This window comes from Balaenoptera acutorostrata, chromosome 1 (genome assembly GCF_949987535.1).
Source record: "Balaenoptera acutorostrata chromosome 1, mBalAcu1.1, whole genome shotgun sequence".
In the NCBI taxonomy this organism is placed as follows: Eukaryota; Metazoa; Chordata; class Mammalia; order Artiodactyla; family Balaenopteridae; genus Balaenoptera; species Balaenoptera acutorostrata.
In genome coordinates, this window is record NC_080064.1 from 11,429,792 (window position 1) to 11,450,438 (window position 20,647).

Genomic DNA, 20,647 nt, shown 5'->3' on the forward strand with positions numbered 1-20,647 from the left:
GATGTTGGGGACAGGGCAGAACACAGCCGACAAACCCCCTGCCCTCATGGAGCTGAGATTCTGGAGGGAGAATTCATGCAATAAAATAAATAAGTAGATTGTCTTCAGTGGTCTGTTAGAAAGTGATAAGCAGTTCTATTTTTAGTTTTTTAAGGAACCTCCATACTGTTCTCCATAGTGGCTGTATCAATTTACATTCCCACCAACAGTGCCAGAGGGTTCCCTTTTCTCCACACCATCTCCAGCATTTATTTTTTGTAGAATTTTTGATGATGGCCATTCTGACTGGTGTAAGGTGATACCTCACTAGGGTTTTGATTTGCATTTCTCTAATGATTTGTGATGTTGAGCATCTTTTCATGTATTTGTTGCCCATCTGTATGTCTTCTTTGGAGAAATGTCTATTTAGGTCTTCCGCCCATTTTTGGATTAAGTTGTTTGTTTTTGTGATATTGAGCTGCATGAGCTGCAAGGAGATCAACTCGTTGCTTTGTGACGACCTAGAGGGGTGGGATAGAGAGGGTGGGAGTGAGGGAGGGGATATGGGGATATAGGTATATACATAGCCGATTCACTTTGTTGTACGGCAGAAACTAACACAACATTGTAAAGCATGTATACTCCAATAAAGATCTGAGAAGAAGAAAAGAAAGTGATAAGCACTATGGAGGAAAAACATGAAAGGAAGGAGGGAGGTGCAGTTTTAAGGGGAGTGGGTGTTCGGGGGAGGCCTCTCTGAGATGGTGATATATAAGGAAAGCTGAGAAAGAGGGGAGCAAGCCAGGCCGGTGCAAAGGTCCTGTGGTGTGTTTGAAAAGCAACAAGGAAGTCAGAGGCCCTGGAGTGAGCAGGAGGGAGAGCCCGGGAGAAGAGGTCGGTGAGTTAAAGGGCCTCCCTCCCTCCCTGCCATGGTCGATGAGGCAACGAAAACTCAGGGAATTTACGGTACGTGCCTTGAGCCACCAGCTAGTGGCAGACTGGAACCCAGGGTTGGATCCTGTGCCGCATCTCAACATGACTAGAGGGTGCCCCGGAAGATGGCACTTCTGTGACTTGGCAACCTCCGCGCCGGCCTGCTGCAGCTGTGGCTTGGAGAGAAGAATGATGGAATTTCCTCTTCGGCTGTGGGACAAGTCTTGGCGGCCCCATTGGTTCAGCCTGAGCTGTCCTCCGAGCTCCCAGCTAGATCCCCAAGGCCTCCAGAGTCCCTAACGTGTCTTTCTCAGTTGTCCAATGCCACGGTGACTCTGCTTCCTCCCCACATTTTTCTTTCTTGCCCCCAAGTGTTCGTCTCTTCATCTGCTCTGACAATACCATCTTCCTCCGCTGACCTTTCCTACCTCCCATTCCGGAAACATTTCCCTCTGCAATCTCCTTTTCCATTTCCTGTCTTTGCTTTTCTTATCCCTTTTATGGACTGCCCTTCACTCACTTTGGGAATCTTTCCTGTTTTCTCTCGCTGCTTCATCTTCACTTTTGAAGGTGTTTTTCCGCTGCCTTCTTGGTGGATGACCTTGGAGACCCCCGACCTGTTTACCGTCGGGTGACCTTCTCAGTGCTGGGCCAGCCTCTGCCTTTATTTGCATTATCTACATAGAGGCAGGCACTTCTTATTGCACAGAGCACTGTTTAGCTTTCCTAGGAAACCAGGACCGGGAGGTAGTTTTGATGGTACCTCTAATGGAGATGCACAAAGCTCCGTGCTGCTGCAAATTGGCCAGACAAGAACCCTGAATGCATGAGATCCGGTTGTGGTTGGATATGTACCTCAAAGATGACATTACTAGTCTGACAGCAGGAGTACACATCAGTACAGTGTTTTTTGAAAGGCACCTTGGGGATGTCTCTTCAGATTTTCAACACGTTTCTAGGATTTCAAAAATGCTAAGCAGGTTTTGCAGAGATTTGTGTACCAGACTGCCTACCGCAGCAGTGTTTATTCTAAGAGTAAATTGAAATCCTAATTGTCTATCAATCCATCAGCAGGTTTTGCAATGGTTAAATATAGTATAGTACATATACTAGGGAGTAGTGTGAGGTCGTTGATCCATTTTTGTAAAATAAAATTGCATAGCCACTTCAGAGCAAGTGGGATGTTGTTTTTAAAAATCAGGTACAAAAAAAAAAAGAAAAGAAATTAGGTGCTTCACAAATCTTTTTTTTTTTTTTAATTTATTTACTTACTTATTTTTATGGCTGTGTTGGGTCTTCGTTTCTGTGCAAAGGCTTTCTCTAGTTGTGGCAAGCGGGGGCCACTCTTCATCGCGGTGCGCGGGCCTCTCACTGTCGCGGCCTCTCTTGTTGCGGGGCACGGGCTCCAGACGCGCAGGCTCAGTAGTTGTGGCTCACGGGCCTAGTTGCTCCGCGGCATGTGGGATCTTCCCAGACCAGGGCTCGAACCCATGTCCCCTGCATCGGCAGGCAGACTCTCAACCACTACGCCACCAGGGAAGCCCTGCTTCACAAATCTTAAACATTGTAGCCTTCTCAGGTCATTACATGGTTATAATATTCTATCTTATTAACATAAAGGCAAGTTTAAAACTCAGAAGAACATCATTCATGGTCCAGGTTTGGTTGGATGAGAAGACATATTCATTCATCTCAACTTTATTTTGTTTCGTTTTCAATAAACATGTTACCTTCAAAATATTATACATCCAGATATTTGTACATTGTAACTGATACTTTTGACAACCTGCACGTCTAGGTTGCTGAAGCTCTTTTCCCAATGAGCATATCTTTTTTCTATAATAAAAAATATATATGGGGAAAACGATTTTACTTTATCTTTGACTTTGTGTCTCTCTGCCTCTTTAACTTTTTTTTTTTTTTTTTTTTTTTTTTTTTTTGCCTCTTTAACTTTTGACTGAAGAGAATTTTGAACGTGCAGAGAAGTACACAGCCTAGTGGGACATTCACGTACCCATCACCCAACCATTAACCCTTGGCCAGTCCTGCTCCATCCAAACCTGGTTCCCCTTCCCCAGCTCCCAGTCCTGTGTGAGACTGAAGCAAATCCCAGGCATCATTCAAACATCTTGATTTCCTCCTCCCGACCTTGCTGCCCTGCCCTCGATGAGAGTTGCCTCCTCTGATGCTGAGCTATTGCAACGAGACCCTAATCCGGACCTGAAGCCCCCCTGCCTGCTGTTTACCTCCACACTGTCCCCGGAGTGACCCTCTTCCACCGTAATCTGAGCCCTGCCTTAAAATACATCCATCAGAGCTGCCCGGCTAGGACAGAGGACCATGCAGGGGTTGCAGGTACACCGAGCCATCAGTGTCCTCAGCGGGCAGCAGGCAGGGGGGGCCCGAGCTGGCTGACATGGCGTGTGGCCTCGTAGAGCCTCATCAGTTTGATGCCAGTGAGCTGTACAAATATTACCATATGTCTATACGCCATGTCGGGGAAAGAGATGGAACGTTCAAACTCTACTGCCTGCTACAAAAAGGCCTCATAAACAGCCCCCAACCTGTCTTTGTCAATCTCACCCTCACTCCTCTGCACCCATTCCTGCTTTCCCACTGAGACCCATGTGCCCCCAGGGGTGAACATCAGCAGGGTGGGGCTGGGGAGGTAGATGGTGAATCAGAACCACAGGCCGAGCGTGGTGCATATTCCTGAACGGCGGTTTTCCTGTACTATTGCCATGACTGATCTGACAGTGTGTTCACTCAGCCAGTCTTTCAACATATACCTTATTGGGCACCTCCTATTTGCCAGACACCGTTCTAGGCACTGGGAATCCAGAAGTGATGGAAACAGACCAAACCCCTCCTCTCATGAGGTTTCTACACACATATGAGCGTAGAAGGATGTTTGCAATGAAGTCCACCGAATATGGTAGAATGGGGCGTAATCTTTGCACTTTTGTGTCTGCAATTTTCTGCACTTGTTGATTTCTTTAAAAGGAGCGTGTTTCACATTTACCAAAACAAATGTAATTTTTCTTAAAAACCACAAACAAAGAAAGCACACAGGGCAAGAAATTAACAGAGATTCATTCTGGATGGTGAGAAGATGCACTATTAGTTTCTTATTTGTTAGTTTTCGTACTTTTTTAATCTCCCAACCAATTTTTGAATTTTAATAAAATGAGATAGGGAAAAAGGTGAGTTCTTGGGAATTGACAGTGAATCAGCCACAAAGCAAGAGATGAAAGAAAGATTTTTTTTCTCCTCGTAGCTGCCCAGTAACCACAGTATCGATGCCTCACTCCAGGGCGCAGATGTGCTGTGGGAAGCTGAGATTACGGTCCCCCAGCTCTGTGGGGCTTTCTCTAAACCACCGTTTTGTGGCCTTAATTCCATGAATGTAAACAATAATTACCAACCTAAGTAGATTACTCAGCAGAGGTTAGACGCCTCCGGGTCCCCAGATGAGTCGCATTATTGACTGCTCACAATTAATCTAAAAAATTAAACCAATTGCTTTTCTGGTTCCTTCTGCCCCATTTTGTGCCCAGATGATACCTCCACATATTTATCACCTGAGCTGTTATTTCTCCTTGCTCTTCCCATTTTTCCCCAGAACTGAAATGTCCCGTTAAAACTAATTTGTTTCCAACCCAGGTCTTTTGGATTTTTTCCAACCCAGGTCTTTTGGATTTCTTTTGGATTCTCTCCTCATCCCTTCCATGTGCTGTCCCTTTAATGTTGATTGGGCTTTCTGCTTACAATTCTTCCATGGTCTGTCTGGTTTTTCCAATTACTTTGAAAACTTCCTCTGTCCTTCCTCACTTTGCTTCATCAATTTTCACCTCCCCTGTCAAGTTGGGAAGAAGTCAATGCTGTTGCCCCAGCTCTCCAGCATCCTAGGTCTTCATTAGGAATGAGAAAATGACTGAGAAGCCTGGGGACACCAAAAAAAAAGAAACTAATTCAAAAGTACTTATTGAGTCTGTATTAGTACAAGGTACATAGGAGATGGTTGCAAAAAAAAAAAAAAAAAAAAAAGTCCAAACAACGCTTCTTCCTTCACTGACCTTATAATTTACCAAAGGATAGAAGATAACTGCACACCCAATTTTAACTCTAAATACAGAGCAGTTGGCAGGGGGTGGGATTTCTTACAGAGCTATAGATAACTAATACACACGTTCTCCCATCCTTGCTGGGCACTTACTATGTGCCAGGTGCTTTTTTTTTCTTTTAAACATCTTTATTGGAGTATAATTGCTTTACATTGCTGTGTTAGTTTCTGCTGTATAACAAAGTGAATCAGCTATACGTATACATATATCCCCATATCCCCTCCCTTTTGGGCCTCCCTCCCACCCTCCCTATCCCACCCCTCTAGGTGGTCACAAAGCACCCAGCTGATCTCCCTTTGCTATGTGGCTGCTTCCCACTAGCTATCTATTTTACATTTGGTAGTGTATATATGTCCATGCCACTCTCTCACTTTGTCCCAGCTTACCCTTCCCCCTCCCCATGTCCTCAGATCCATTCTCTACGTCTGCGTCTTTATTCCTTTTCTGCCCCTAGGTTCTTCAGAACCTTTTTTTTTTTTTTAGATTCCATATATATGTGTTAGCATACGGTATTTGTTTTTTTCTTTCTGACTTACTTCACTCTGTATGGCAGACTCTAGGTCCATCCACCTCACTACAAATGACTCAATTTCATTTCTTTTTATGGCTGAGTAATATTCCATTGAATATATGTGCCACATCTTCTTTATCCATTCATCTGTCAATGGACACTTAGGTTGCTTCCATGTCCTGGCTGTTGTAAATAGTGCTGCAGTGAACATTGTGATACATGACTCTTTTTGAATTACGGTTTTCTCTGGGTATATGCCCAGTAGTGGGATTGCTGGGTCATATGGTAGTTCTATTTTTAGTTTTTTAAAAAACCTCCATACTGTTCTCCATAGTGGCTGTATTAATTTACATTCCCACCAGTAGTGCAAGAGGGTTCCCTTTTCTCCACACGCCCTCCAGCATTTATTGTTTGTAGATTTTTTGATGATGGCCATTCTGACCAGTGTGAGGAGATACCTCACTGCAGTTTTGATTTGCATTTCTCTAATGATTAGTGATGTTGAGCATCCTTTCATGTGTTTGTTGGCAATCTGTATATCTTCTATGGAGAAACGTCTCTTTAGGTCTTCTGCCCATTTTTGGATTGGGTTGTTTGTTTTTTTGATATTGAGCTGCATGAGCTGCTTGTATATTTTGGAGATTAATCCTTTGTCTGTTGCTTCGTCTGCAAATATTTTCTCCCATTCTGAGGGTTGTCTTTTCATCTTGTTTATGGCTTCCTTTGTTATGCAAAAGCTTTTAAGTTTCATTAGGTCCCATTTGTTTATTTTTGGTTTTATTTCCATTTCTTTAGGAGGTGGGTCAAAAAGGATCCTGCTGTGATTTATGTCATAGAGTGTTTTGGCTATGTTTTCCTCTGAGAGTTTTATAGTGTCTGGCCTTACATTTAGGTCTTTAGTCCATTTTGAGTTTATTTTTGTGTACGGTGTTAGGGAGTGTTCTAATTTCATTCTTTTACATGTAGCTGTCCAGTTTTCCCAGCACCACTTATTGAAGAGACTGTCTTTTCTCCATGGTATATCCTTGCTTCCTTTGTCATAGATTAGTTGACCATAGGTGCGTGGGTTTATCTCTGGGCTTTCTATCCTGTTGCATTGATCTATATTTCTGTTTTTGTGCCAGTACCATATTGTCTTGATTACTGTAGCTTTGTAGTATAGTCTGAAGTCAGGGAGCCTGATTCTTCCAGCTCTGTTTTTTTCCCTCAAGACTGCTTTGGCTATTCGGGGTCTTTTGTGTCTCCATACAAATTTTAAGATGATTTGTTCTAGTTCCATAAAAAATGCCATTGGTAATTTGATAGGGATTGCATTGAATCTGTAGATTGCTTTGGGTAGTATAGTCATTTTCACAATATTGATTCTTCCAATCCAAGAACATGGTATATCTCTCCATCTGTTTGTATCATCTTTAATTTCTTTCATCAGTGTCTTATAGTTTTCTGCATACAGGTCTTTTGTCTCCTTACGTAGGTTTATTCCTAGGCATTTTATTCTTTTTGTTGCAATGGTAAATGGGAGTGTTTCCTTGATTTTTCTTTCAGATTTTTCATCATTAGTGTATAGGAATGCAAGAGATTTCTGTGCATTAATTTTGTATCCTGCTACTTTACCACATTCATTGATAAGCTCTAGTAGTTTTCTGGTAGAGTCTTTAGGATTCTCTATGTATAGTACCATGTCATCTGCAAACAGTGACAGCTTTACTTCTTCTTTTCCAATTTGTATTCCTTTTATTTCTTTTTCTTCTCTGATTGCCATGGCTAGGACTTCCAAAACTATGTTGCATAATAGTGGTGAGAGTGGGCAACCTTGTCTTGTTCCTGATCTTAATGGAAATGGTTTCAGTTTTTCACCTTTGAGAACGATGTTGTGCCAGGTGCTTTTATTTACCAGTCTGGAACATTCTTCTGCCTCCTCACCTTCACCTACTCATCATTATGAGTCAGTGCAGACATCAGTCCATCAGGACTCCTTTCCCCAGGCTCTCCATGGCACTCTGTACCTCTCCTGTGTGACAGTTGCTGAAAATGTAAGTTGTCATTTGCTTGTGTAATTCTTCAGTATTTCCCCTAATTAACCTTAAGTTCCATGAGGAAGGAGGCTGTCTTTTTTTCCTTCCTATTATATCTCCAGTGCCTCTCATAATTCCTGGCACGTAGTGAGCAAGCAAATATTTGGTACAGGAATGAATTAAGCCTCGGAATAACTGTGTCATTATTGTTCCCATTTTACAGATGAGGAGACTGAGGCTCAGAGAACGTAAGGGGATTACTCACATTAATTACCCAGTTACCAAGCTGGGGAGCCAAGATTCAAGTCCCAGTTTTTCATGGCTGCCTTCTCCAATGTATGGCTTAGCTCAGCACTTCTCAGACTGGAATGGCCATGCACACCGCCTGGGGATCTTGATAAAATGCAGATTCTGATTCAGCAGGTCTGGGGTGGCCGAGAATCTGCATTTCTAACACACTCCTCCTGATGCTAATGCTGCTGGTCCCTGGACCACTCTTTGAGTATTGAGGCCCCAGGTATTATCTGCTCATTAAGGGAGGGAATTGGACAGATTCAAAGCCGATGAACAGATTCATAGGAGCATCCGGGCTGCGCCAAGCATTGTGAACATCCTTGTGTGGTGACAGTCTAAACATTCAAACAGGTGGGGGCTGGGCAGGGGGAGGTTCTGAAGGCCAGCGTAGTCACTTCACCTGCCACCGGCTTGGTGAATGAGGCTTCCAATGGTTTGGTTCCCTGGGTGAGGCCATCCACGGGGACTAGAAAGGCCTGTGACAAGCCCTTGCTGTGGAGGTACCTGAGCTCTTGCTGAGGAGGCAGCTCCCAGAGGGGCACACAGACAGCGGGTGCTTGGCCGTTGCGGATGGACTGCCACCCTGCAAAACGACCAGAAGAGCCAGAGCACATGCGGGGTCCAAGCAGGCTGGTGGAGACTCCCATCACCAGGGGTCCCCTCTTCCTGCCAGGAGGAGGTGTCCCCTGGGAGTTGTGTCCCCTGGGAGATGTGTTCCCAGCATCTCAGCGGATGTGTGCTCTGCCACTGGGATCCTCTGGCACCTTCCTCGGTCTTGATCTCTCTTCCTGAGCCGTCAGAGGAAGAGTGCTGTCCACAGTCGCCTTTCCATGAGTGTCTGTCTGGTGGACAGAGGCTGGGCCGGGCCGGGCCAGGCTGCACAAGGACCTTTAGAAGCTGTGAGCCCCACGACGCTGAGCTGGATCTACTTCAGGGGCATCTAGAGGAGTCAGCACCGTGGATGAAGACATCAAGACCTACCAGATTTTCACTTTGGCAGCTACTTCCACATACTGAATGAAGCCCAGAACTGCTGACGGAACTACCTGGGTGTCAGCCTGGACCACCGCCAGACAGAAGGCACGTTTCTGGGAAGATCTGAACTAGCCTCGCCCCACGTCTCCTGTCCCCCGTCCTTCTCCCAGGGTGCTGACCTGGGAACACGGTGATCCCTGCCCTGGGATCCTGAATCATGACTTAACTAATAATAAATACTCCTTGGAAAAGTATGAAAAAAAGAAAAAAGAAGAAAAAGCATCCGTGAGCCCTGCAAAGATTACGGCACAGCCCTACGTAGAACAAAGCAAAAACGGTAAACACTTACGTAACAATTACTGTGGTGCCTGTGGACCAGACACCACTGTAACTATTTACCTCTATTTGTAGTTCTCAAAATTTGGTCCCCAGACCAGCAGCAGCAACATCACCAGGGAACTTTGGGAAATGCAGATGTTCAGGCCCCGTCCCAGACCTGAACACGTCGGCCCTCCAGGTGATTTTGATGCACACTCAGGTTTGAGAACCTCAGACCTAGTTTAACTCCTTCAACCCTGAAAGCAACCCCGTTAAGTACAAATTGCCGGCGGTACCTGTCCAAGGTCACCCCGCTGGTAAGTGGTGGTACCAATATTCAGACTTGGGTCCCCGCCTCCAGAGGCTGTGCTCTGAGCCACGGTTTGCACATCGACAAGCGTTATTCCCACAAAACCGGCGTTGGGTGTAAACCACAAAACGTGTGAGGACATCAAACACATCAAACAAAATGATGTGGGGTTTTTTTCCTGTGATGTCTTTTTAAAATTAAGATATTTTAAAATATATATATATATAACATGGCAACAAGTGTTTGAGACTCTTAAGAACTGGGAAGAGGGATCAACTAAATCAACTAAGGTAATCTTCAAAAAAAAAAAAAAAAAAAAAACACTTGTTCCCATTGTGTTTTCCCCAAAATGTTCTTTTCTCTTTTTCATGCTCAACCTGCCAGTGGGATAATCTAGCACTGGGCAGAGGGATGCAAATGTAGAGGAGAGCAAAATATAAGCCTTAGACATGAACCCAGGGCTTCCGGAGTCAGTGTGCTCTCCAGTGCTCCAGGACCCTCTTGATGAATTATTTGGATGAATAATTATGAACTAAGTTGGTAAAAGCTGACTGGCTTAGCTCAGCGATTCTCAGAATCATGCGGCTGCTTGCTAAAATTCAGATTCCGGAGATGCTGACTCAGGGCATCGAGGATGGGGCCCAGGAAACTGCATTTTAGCAAATTGTTCCCCAGATGATTCTAATGCACCCAGTTCCTGTAACTACCAAATTTCAAGATGCTTAGCTTTTGTGTTCAAAGCTTTTTCCCTTGCAGTAGCATTGCATTTGCAGAGGTCTTGAACCCACACGCGAGTGTGGCAAACCTAGCCTGATGCTTTAGGACACAGAGTTGGGGCTCAGAGAATCACAGGTTCAAATCCTGCTTCTGGGGCTTACAAATTTTATGACCCTGAACAAATTCCTTAACCTGTCTAAACCTCAGTGTCCTCATCTGTAAAATGGGCACGGTGATAGTCCTTGTCTCGTAAGGTCCTTAGTGACAATTAAATGAACAAACATGTGCATTTGGCCCACATTTAAGCACTCAATAAAATCTTCTTTTGGATTACCAATAGGCAATTTTAGAACCTTCCAAAGGTCACTTATTCAGATATCCCTAGACAATGACTGGGAAGACCGTTTCTGATGTTCCTTCTATGTGACAGATGAAGAGTGGCTTCCCACATGAACCTCAACACTGCCCACAAGTTTTCCTGCCCATCCTCTGCCCTATGTACAGGGTCAGGGTGGGGGAGAGACACTGTCACTGCAGGTTCTGGGGCCCGTGGACATGTCTAGGGCCTTTGAAGGCCACACAGGGCAGCAAGGAGATTCCCCAGGCTTTCTTCATCCCCACAGTGACCCAGGGAGACTTAGTGGCTCCCTCTGTCTGGCCACATTTCTTCCAATATAACTGACCAACTGAGTGTCCATAAGGAAATTGGGGACGTAACCAAGACCCTACACCACGGAGCAAACAGCCCTGCAAAGCCCCCGGCTGTTCCCGGACCCAGCACAGCAAGCTGCCTTTTTCTCTCCCACGCTAATTGGTTCCACTAAATGCTTTTATCGGAGATCCTAATGGGTTTTGTGAGATGTTGTATTAAGCATGTGGCCTATAGAATAACCCTCTCCAACACTATCAAGAGCTTTGGAGGAAGAACCGGGAAATCCAGAATTGGAAGATGCGTGAATTCAGACCTTTATGTTGGCTCGGGAACTGAACTCTGTTGAAGATCTCACCCTTAGAATCAGGGCCTGCTCCATTTATGTCCCCAGATATTTTCCTTTGCACGTGTCACTGTCTCTAAGTGAAGAACAAGAGAAAAAGGAACTTGTTTGAGACAAGAGATTTAACTGACTGCAAATAAATAATATTAAGATCCTAAAGCAAGGTTGGGAAACTACCTGCTGCCTGTTTTTTGGATGGTCTGTGAGCCACGAATGGTGGTTACACTTTTAAATGGTTGGGAAAAACCAAAAGAAGAACATTTGAATATTTCATGACACGTGAAAATCAAATTTCAGTGTCCATAAATAAAGCTGCATTGGAACGCAGTCACCCTCGTTTGTTTCTGTGTAGCACTTGTGACAGAGACTGTGTGCGGCTGCAAAGCCCAAAATATTTACCATCTGGTTTATAGAAAAAGTTTGCTGACCCCTCTCATAAATTATCATTTTATCATGACAGCTCACATTTATTCACTGACGTATTGGGTTCTGACTACATATTTTTCCCCATGTTTTAATTCGTTTAATCCTTATAACAACCCTGGGACATGTACTTTTGTTTTAACTAATTTTTATTGGAGTAGAGTTGAATTATGATGTTGTGTTAGTTTCAGCTGTATAGTAAAGTAAATCAGTTATACATATACATATATCCACTCTTTTTTAGATTCTATTCCCATACAGGTCATTACAGAGTATTAAGTAGAGTTCCGGACATGTTCTCTTATAAAACCCATTTTCCCAGTGGGGAAACAGAGGCAGAGAGAGTTTCCTGTGATCTGCCTTAGATTACTCGCTAGAAAAGGGCAGAACTAGGCGTCAAACCCGGGCAGTCAGAAGCAAAGTACATGCTCTTGACTGCTACATCACACTACCTCTCATGACCAGCTCCTGCAAAATTTTATCCTTATAGAAAAAAGCATCCAGGAGGTGAGGTCCTTAGATGTTCCCATGCAATTGCCCACATCTCTTCCTGAGAATTAGGGCCCAGAGGGACTGATGCTTTCTCAGACCTGGGGGAGAACGTTCCCTCCTGATTTGCTAATAAGGGGCAGAGCTGGGCCTGGGACTCAGGTGTCTCCGATTTCATCTTCATTCGCTCCAAGATAGCGGCCTCTTCCACATGTGCGTGGGCGCTCTGATGCCAGTGTGGGCACAGCAGGGAACCCGTATGCTCAGGCCTAGCGGATCCGAAGACCCCAGCAAGTGACATCCCATTAGCTGGGGAGAAGGCCCTGGCTATTGTTCTGTTCGCTTTCCTTTGTGATGTATTGTTGCGTAGGAAATTCATTTCTAAACAACTTCACTTACAGCCCTGTTGGCAAAATGGGGCTCTGGAGGACTGTGTCATTAGCACTGATAAACACTTTACAATACCATCCAGAGCAAATGGAAATGCCTAATGAAAAGAAAAGAAGCTGCCTAGTAATTAAATAGGCCGGTGGGTTTTTATTATTACTTTTGAGCAATTATGACTAAAAGTCCTAATCAAGCAGCACTCATTTTCCTATCCATTTTCAACTTGATTATTTAAAAAAACACATCATCCTTGGCATTGTCAGCTGCAGGCCGATGGTCAAGATGCCCGAAGCAGCTCCGCTAAGCAACAGGCTGAAGGTGCCCAGTCCCAAGTCGTGCGGCTTCTTCATGGGCCTGAAAGTCTTGCTCCAGAGTCAGCCCTTGGCAGGTCTTTCCTCTCCCCTCCTCTCTCTTCTGTTCCCACTTTCCCTTTCTCTTCCTAGGAGGTTTTGCTTCTGGGTTAGTGCTGAACCTTCTCCATATACCCTTTATCCCCTGTCATAAAGACCATCCATTTGCAAAATAGCTGCCTGAGATGTACAAACAGCAGTTATGGACTCAAGGACCAGAGAGGTTGAGAAACTTGCAAAGAGACACACAGCTGGTGAATAGCAGAGCCTGGACTTGAAGCCACATCCTTGGGCTGTGCTGGGGGTGGGGAGGTGAAGAGTTTGGGCTCTGGCTCCTCTTGGGCCTGAAGGTGAGTCCCAGCTCTGCCTGGTGATCTTGGGCAAGTGCTTTAATCTTGCTGAATATCAGTTTCCTCATCTGTAAAAGGGGATGGCAATAGTACTTACCTCATGGGTGGTTATGAGCATTCAATGAAATTGTCTGTACAAAACACGTGGTAAGGACTTATTAAGTGGCAGACTTTGGCAGGTCATGGTTCCCAAACGGTGCACCGAGGCAACCTGGGGGTGCCAAAGTGACGTCTCTGAGGTGCTGTGGGATATTTCCAATTTTCCAAGAAAGCATAGCGACATCTGCCGGACACCGAGTGAGCTGCCAGCCCAAGGTATTCACTGTTGACAGATTCTGCTACATTCCTTTTGATGACGTCATCTCTTTGTGAAGCAGGGGTTTGGGCAGTTGCTTTGATCAAAAGCAAATAGCAACAAAATCAGTGTGGAACGGGAAATGACTGGTGGAGTCCAGTCTGAGTTCAAGGTTGGAGGAGTTGTGCACTGCCCAACAGGCACACATGTTCCATTGGTGAGTACTTGTGATTATTTAAAAACAATATAAAACTATTGTTTTTGTCTTCAAGGTATATGTATTATTTTTTTCATCTGACCATTAAGTTGTTAGAACTTAATAAATACTTATTAAGTTTCTGGTTCTAACTACCAACTAAACAAAACTTTCAGGGATCTCTTTTGGCCCACGGGTGCCCTGAAAAAATTACCAAGACTCTAAGAGCGGCAGGAACAGAAAATTTGGCAACTCTGCCCTAAGGCGCATCCAGTGGCTTCCCAGTGTCCTTTGCAAATTAATTTTCTCGGTAAATATTTTCTGAATGAGCAGAGAAATGGAAACGTACCTTCTTTCCTGACCTCATGTTCAGTGAGCGCGTGGAAGAGTGCACGAGATTTGGGGAAAGAGCTGCAGCCCTCTCTTCCAACATGTGGCTTCAAACAGCCCCACGGGGGGTTCAGACTTGAAAAACCACTTTCTCACGCAGTCCAGTGAGGGGCTGAGTGTTTAACACTTGCCCTGAAGAGTGTTTCTCGAGATCCGTTGCCACAAAGCCATCAGCTCTGATTTCAGCCCCAGACTTTCCGTCCAAGGGACTTCCCACCCCGCCGCACTGGGTGTGGGTAACTAGGCAGTTGGAGTGACTGTGGAATGGCTGATGCATGTTCCTGGCAGCCCGGCTTCGGAGTTAAGATGAAAGCAAGACAAGACATGTCCCAGAGAAGCTTAGCTGATGCAGAGAAAATGGTGTTTGTTTCAAATACACAACCCTGAGTTTGAACTCGGTGAAATGGAGACAGAGGTCTTTCCCACTCTACCCCTATGCCGGGTTGATTTGCAAATATTCCAGCCGCCTCTGCAGCACCTTATCCACCGTTGCTTTAACGACCGCAGAAAAGCAGCCACATGCCAGAGGGTGGAACCTAGCAGCCTTCCAAGTCGGCTAGGTACTCCTTGTGAGATGTCCAAATGGCCCTTCCTGCAGGAGTGCACAGGCATTCTGGAAGGTTCAGCACAAGGAACGCTTCTCCAAGGGTTGGGGAGGGGGTCCCATGTTCTCCCAGGGCCTGTTTGATGTTCTAGGGTGGGGGGTGGGGGTCTCAGGGGAAATAGTAGCCTGAGACATCGGAGCTGTGTTTAACGACCTCTCTGGGGGTCTGGCCCCTGCAGGCCTCTCCAGATGGAACCTTGTCCTTGCTCACTTTGCAGCCCAAGCCCTGCTGGTCCAGAATGCTTGCTGTTCCCTGCACGTGGAGGGTCGCATGCAGATCCTGCTTTGGCTCAACCATGCCCCCTGCCCAGTATGTGCTTCCTCTGAACACCTGCCCTTTGGAGCCCCAACTCAAGCATTCCCTCCTCTAGGGGGAGCACTTTAGAATCATGGTCAGAATATTTGAGCTCAAGTCAGAACCTCACCCCTTACTAATCCCTTGGGCCTCCCTCAGCTTCCTCACCTCTAGAATGAGGATAAAATAGCACCTAACTCAGTGCTTCTGTTAGGTGCACCAGAACCACTCAGGGATCTAGTTAAGCCGCAGATTAGGGCTCGGCTGGTCTGGGGAGGAGCCTGAGATGCCGCATTTCTAATGGACTCCCAGGTGATGCTGAGATGGGTGGTCCAGGGACCACACTTTGAATAGCAAAGGCTTATCTCATTGCAGTGCATGCGATGGGGCATGGCAGGTGCTGAGGACAGGCCTGGTGCATACCCGCCAGTGGTAGCTCTTGTTGTGTGTGCTGTGAGGCTTCTAGGGCACGCCTGCCCTCCTTCCGGGCAACTTGACCTGGCTGTGTGTCCAGAGCATCTCCCTGTCTGAGGTTAGATGCACCACTAACTCCTTCTCCCTTTTCTAGCCACGACTCCCTGCAGTTCAGTTGGGTTCCCCAATCTTCACATAGGTCATAAAGTTCCTGAGGCCTGAAACATCAAAAAAAAGTGGTAGGTGTGAAGACGTCCATCTCAGCTTTTACGACGTGGAACAGGTCATGCTGTTGTTTGCAGCGAGGCACTTATTTTTGAAGGGAGCATAGGAGAGGAGTGGGATTTCCTTCTTCCACTCAGCCCCACCCTACTTTTTTTTTTTTTTTCAAAGAGCTCCTGACTTATTTATTTATTTATTTACTTTATTTTTTTTTTTGGCTGTGTTGGGTCTTCGTTTCTGTGTGAGGGCTTTCTCTAGTTGTGGCAAGCGGGGGCCACTCTTCATCGCGGTGTGCGGGCCTTTCACTATTGCCGCCTCTCTTGTTGCGGAGCACAAGCTCCAGACGCGCAGGCTCAGTAGTTGTGGCTCACGGGCCTAGTTGCTCCACGGCATGTGGGATCTTCCCAGACCAGGGCTCGAACCCGTGTCCCCTGCATTGGCAGGCAGATTCTCAACCACTGCGCCACCAGGAAAGCCCCCCACCCTACTTTTCACCCACCTTGGGTGCTTGGGCTGAACCCCAAGACCACCCACTGTCCACAAGGCCCAGGTATTACAGCTTTCCAAACAGCCGGGCTCCGAGATAACACGCCAAACCCCAGCACACCTAATGACCCATTTTCGCATGGCAGTCCCCCAGATTGAGATCCAAATACCCAAACATCAGCCGGCTGCTGCAGGGAGAAGCAGCGGGAGACGCGCAAGCTACTTACCAGACGTTTTCCATTATCCCCACCACCTGTTCCGGATTTCCAAAGCAACACACGGGGTAATAGCCACTCCTGCACCAAAAAGGAGAAACACCAACGATTTTAAGGTCAAGCTTCTTCTCTCGCTTCTGGTTTTATACGTTGTAAAAGGGGCTCGCTGTGAAATAACCACTTACTATCCCAGGCACTTTGTGATTTGTAAGCCTTGAGCTTGAGCCTGAGGTTGGCGACAATCACCTGCGACCTTAGAAGAAGGAAAGCCCTGGGGGGTGGGGGGAATGCGGAGCCACTGCAGGTAAATGCGTCTCCTCCAGAGAATAAAAGCTGTGGAATATCCGGCGGGAATGCCATCTGGAGATGGGACGGGCCAGCTGAAATCCCATGCCCACCTGCTCACTTACAGGCAGCCGTTGTTGGCTGCCTTACCTCCGAAAGATAGATGAGGCCAGGCTACAACGGGAAATTGTCCACAGGCTCAGGAGAGAAGGAATAGGGTGGAGGGTATGTGCTTCCTGTTAAGTCAGTTTTCTCAAACTTCCATGTGCCTAAAACTGGGACAGGGGAGGTACTTGTTAAAAATTAAAGATATAGTTTCCTTGGGACTTCCCCTGCGGTCCAGTGGTTAAGACTCTGTGTTTCCACTGCAGGGGGCATGGGTTTGATCCCTGGTCAGGGAACTAAGATGCTGTAAGCCATGTGGCACAGCCAAAGAAAAAGTGTGTATGTGTGTGCGTGTGTGTGTGTGTGTGTTCCCGGGCCCCTGTCCTGTTGGGGCTGGGGTGGGGCTCAGGGGCGTGTATTTTTAAATTTATTTATTATTTATTTATTTTTTATGGCTGTGCTGGGTCTTCGTTTCTGTGCGAGGGCTTTCTCTAGTTGCGGCAAGCGGGGGCCACTCTTCATCGCGGTGCGCGGGCCTCTCACTATCGCGGCCTCTCTTGTTGCAGAGCACAGGCTCCAGACGCTCAGGCTCAGTAACTGTGGCTCATGGGCCCAGTTGCTCCGCGGCATGTGGGATCTTCCCAGACCAGGGCTCGAACCCGTGTCCCCTGCATTGGCAGGCAGATTCTCAGCCACTGCGCCACCAGGGAAGCCCGGGGCGTGTATTTTTAACAAGCTCCTCACATGGTTTTGGTGCTGACTCTGGTGGGCAGCTCAGGATGGTCAAGGAAGAGGAGCGATATATTCACTCCCTTGGTCTGAAATACATTTTCCAGAACAGATTTAGGCTGCAGAATTGGAGGAGACGTGGCTGTAGCTCCATGTCATTCATTCATTCACTCCACAGATATCTCTCCAACACCAGCTGTGTGCCAGCAGCCGTTCTAAGCGCTGAGGATGTAGTGAACAAGGCAGAGCAAAATCTTTGACTTCCAACTGCTGATGTTCCTATGGAAGAGCTCAACAACCCGGAAGATAAGTAAGGACATGAGTGCATTGCGCACGTTTGAGAGTAGGCGAGAAGGTGTCAAGGGCTATGGAGAGGGAAACTTGCGGGCAGGGAGGGTGACGGGAGCAAACATTGCAACTTTAAATTGGGAGGTTCTGGGACAGCCTCACAGCGGAGGTTACATTTAAGCAGAGACTTGAAGGAGGTGGGGGGCGGCTGTGTGGATGTCTGGGGTAAAGCACGGAGACCCTGAGACCTCAGGGCACCTCAAGATGGAAGGAGGTGAGTGGTGGAGGAGTGAGGGGGCGAACATGGTAGGGCACGTGGTCACTGAAAGAGTGGGGAGCACGGCAGGGTGATGGCACGGCCAGTTTGCCCAAGACAGTCCCAGCTTAAGCTCAAAATACCAGATTAATTTTGAGCTTTACTCTCAAAAGTTCCCAGTCTGAACAATAAAATTTATTATCTGGTTAGCTGTTTAGAGGCCGCTGTAAGGACTTGGACTCTGAGGGAGGTAAGAAATCCTTAGAGGGCTGAGCAGAGGGGGGGATGTGATTTCATTAGATTATAAAAGGCTCTGTCTGGCTGCTAAATTGAGAACAGACTGTAGGGAAGCAAAGGTAGAAAAAAGGAGAACACTTAGCAGGTAGCTGTAACACTCCAGGTGGCCCACTGGTGTGGTAGACAGAATAATGGCCCCCCAAAGATGTCCATGTCCTAATTCCTGGAACCTCTGAATATGTTACCTTACGTGGTAAAATAGACTTTGCAGAGGTGATTAGGATCTTGAGATGGGGAGATTATCCTGGATTATACAGGTGGGCCTGAGGTAGTCACAAGAGGCCTTTCAAGGGGGAGGCAGGAGAGTCAGTGTCAGAGAGGAGAAGCAGAGGTTGGAGTCACATGCTTTGAAGATGGAGTGAGGGGGCACAAGCCAAGGGATGCAGGCAGCCTCTGGAAGTTGGAAAAAACAAGGAAACAGATTCTTCCCCTAGAGCCTCCAGAAGGATCACAGCTTTGCTGACACCTTGAGTTTAGCTCATAAAAAAAATACCATCCGGACATCTGACCTACAGAACAATAAGATGGGGACTTCCCTGGTGACGCAGTGGATAAGAATGCGCCTGCCAATGCAGGGGACACGGGTTCGATCCCTGGTCTGGGAAGATCCTACATGCCGTGGAGCAACTAAGCCCGTGCGCCACAACTACTGAGCCTGCACTCTAGAGCCCACAAGCCACAACTACTGAGCCCGCATGCCACAACTATTGAAGCCCACGCACCTAGAGCCCGTGCTCCGCAACAAGAGAAGCCACCGCAATGAGAAGCCCGCGCACCGCAACAAAGAGCAGCCCCCGCTCGCTGCAACTAGAGAAAGCCCGTGTGCAGCAATGAAGACCAAACACAGCCAAAAATAAACAAAAAATAAACTAAATTTATTAAAAAAAAAAAAAAAAAGGACAATAAGGTGGTGTTGTTTTAAGCCACTAAGTTTATGGTGATTTGCTACAGCAGGAGTAGGAGCTAAGTGGCCCAGGGCTTTACGAAGTAGCCACCTCTACCTCTAACTTTCTGCCTCCTGTCCTTAGAAACCAGGGGCTTTGGAAAGAAGGACTTCGCTTTTACTGTAACTCTTGGATAGAGGTCAATAAACTATGGCCCACTGCCTGTTTTTGTAAATAAAGTTTTATTGACACACAGCCATGCTCATTTGTTTACATGTTGTCTAAGGCAGCCTTCACTCTATAACAGCAGAGTTGAGTAATTAGACAAACACCATGTGGTCCTCAAAGCCAAACATATTTACTATCTAGGCCTTTACAGAAAATGTTTGCTGATCCTTGCCCTTTGGGGGTTATTACCCACCACACCTACCCCGCGATGACCTCCCCGACGATGACCCCATCCTTTCAGAGCTGCTGCACCATCCACAGGTAAGGCCACACCTGGCTCGGTATGACCCTGCTACCCTGGCCATTGAATGACTCAAGCTGGGCCAGGCCAACTCTCTCTCGGATTTTGGAACTGGGTTTCAAAGAGGGCTTGTGGCCGGAACAGAGAATAAGCCTTGATACAGAGTTGCCACTCAGCAGATATCTTTCAAATGGGTGAATCCTTCTGGGGGATGTGGGGTGGGCCTCATCTGCAGAGCTCAGAAAGAACTAAAGAGATCTGGTCTATAGGAACAGAACGAAGAAGCAGATGTGCAGGACAAGCAGACACAGACGCCAGCGTGCTCTGAGGGGAGAAGGGTTGGGAGAGCAGCTGCATTGGGAAAGCCTTGGGGGTTTGTTATCTGCTGCTGCGTAAGAAATTGCCACCAACTTCGTGACTTAAAAGACAGACATTTATAATCTCACAGCTTCTGAGGGTCAGAAGTATGGGCGTGGCTGAACTGGGTTCTCTGCTCCGGGTCTCCTAAGACTGAAACCAGAGATTCACTGGGGTGTGTGCCTTTCTGGAACTCCAGGTCCTCTTTCAGGCTCATGTAGTTACTGGCAGAATTCTGTTCTTTGCAGTTGTAGGATTGAGCCCCTTTTCTTTTGATGGCTGTTTGCTGGGGGCTGCTCTCAGCTCCTGGATGCTACCTGCAGTTCCTTGCCATGTGGCCCCCTCTCTGGGTCCTCTCAGGCTTCCAGGCACTTAGGAAGGGCCCAGGCCCTTTTAAGGGCTCACCTGATCAGGTGAGGCCCACCTGGATGCTCTCCCTTTCAATGAACTCACAGTCAACTGACTGTACCCTAATCATGGAAGTGAAGTCCCATCACATGCACAGGTTCAAGGGGAGTGGATTATACAGGGTGTGCACACCAGGGAGGGGACTCTCGGGGCCATCTTCCAATTCTGCCCACCATCCTTGGTTCCAGCAGGATTTCTGGTTCCTGGTGCTCAAGTGGCAGGAGCTAGCCTTCTCTCCCTTGGGCCCCACAGAATGTACCCAGCTCAGTGTGATAAATGACC

At 46.8% G+C, this 20,647-nt stretch overlaps 1 protein-coding gene across 3 annotated transcripts in view; it reads left to right on the forward strand.

Moving 5' to 3' along the window:
- Positions 1-20,647, forward strand: part of KAZN (kazrin, periplakin interacting protein) — a 1,128,675-nt gene that overhangs the window by 780,765 nt on the left and 327,263 nt on the right. The window contains exon 1 of one of the 3 annotated variants that reach the window (XM_057554493.1): positions 17,697-17,716. The exons of the other annotated variants lie outside the window; for them this stretch is intronic. The gene's annotated coding sequence lies outside the window, so the exon portion shown is untranslated. Of the gene's footprint in view, positions 1-17,696; positions 17,717-20,647 lie in introns of those variants that run through there. 3 annotated transcript variants of the gene reach the window in all.